Consider the following 1,255-nt stretch of genomic DNA (forward strand, 5'->3'; position numbering starts at 1 on the left):
CTCCGGGTCCAGATGGAGTACACCCAAAAGTTCTTAAAGAGCTCAGTTCAGTCATTGATGTGCCCCTGTGACTCCTCTCTCTGTGTTGCCGCAGGTCCAGCAATCGAAGACGACAAGGCTGCTTCTGGTGGTGATGGTGACCACAACTCTTCCTCTTCATGCTCATCTACGGCCTGATCCAGCACTCTTCGCAGGGCACGCTCCAGAAAAAACGCATATGGGATGAGGTTGATGATGTTGCCTTGGGTTTGACTGACCAGGTTTGTCACCTCCGCAAAAGGAGCCTACAGCCATTGTGCATGAGCGTTCAGTAAAGCGGCCAAAAAATACCCAGCTCCGCAGAGGCTGTCCTCTATTTTTTTAATAAAAAAAAAAATCAGTTCTTAACAGTTTAATCCCTGTTACGTCCCCTATCAGGGGACGTGTATGGAATAGATTTTAGAAATCGGGAGATGGAAAAAGATGCTTGGTCGGTCCTCTTACTTCCAATTTGGGGCACTGCACGTGCGCCGTGAAATGTACTATGCAATCCCAATATGAGTGGTGTGTTAAGTAGTACTATTCCTATCAGTTTAATCCCTGTTACGTCCCCTATCAGGGGCCGGTCTATGGAATTGATTTTAGGAACCGGGAGATGGAAAAAGATGCTTGGTTGGTCCTCCTACTTCCAATTTGGGGCACTGCGCGTGTGCCGTGCAATGTACTGTGCCACCAGATATGAGTGGTGTGTTAAGTAGTACTATTCCTATCAGTTTAATCCCTGTTACGTCCCCTATTAGGGAACGTGTATGGAATAGATTTTAGACAACCGCAAAGATTTGTCAATAGTTGACACACTCATGACATAAATTTTATTCCTCTATGCGTCAATCTTGGTGTAGTGATGACTGTGCTCGCGCGCACATTTGGGAGATTGCAGGCGATGGGGTTGTTTCAAAGCCTATGGTCGTGCTAAGTTAGTTCAGTGACAGTTAAGTGACCCAGAAAACAATAATTCTGCAGTGTGGGCCCATTGTTGGCCTAGTAGGCTTTAATGATCACCTTAGATGATCACAAAGAAAATTAATGTTTTTCTGTGCAAAATTATCCAGCCGATCGCTTTTGGTCTGTTCACAATGAAGCAACAACCTTATCATCTGGGGTGTGCCAACATTGCCATTGCCAACACACTCATAGAGGTGGTCGCTTCATTGTGATACGCAAGCCCCTTTACCACAACAAGGTAACGATCACGAAGGGGAATTGACACATGAAT

At 45.7% G+C, this 1,255-nt stretch overlaps 1 pseudogene; it reads left to right on the forward strand.

The window, feature by feature from the left end:
* Window positions 1-348: 348 nt before the first annotated feature.
* On the forward strand, window positions 349-527 carry LOC122945890 (annotated as a pseudogene).
* The last annotated feature ends 728 nt before the right edge of the window (window positions 528-1,255 follow it).

Source organism: Bufo gargarizans, chromosome 8 (assembly GCF_014858855.1).
Source record: "Bufo gargarizans isolate SCDJY-AF-19 chromosome 8, ASM1485885v1, whole genome shotgun sequence".
Classification (NCBI taxonomy): domain Eukaryota; kingdom Metazoa; phylum Chordata; class Amphibia; order Anura; family Bufonidae; genus Bufo; species Bufo gargarizans.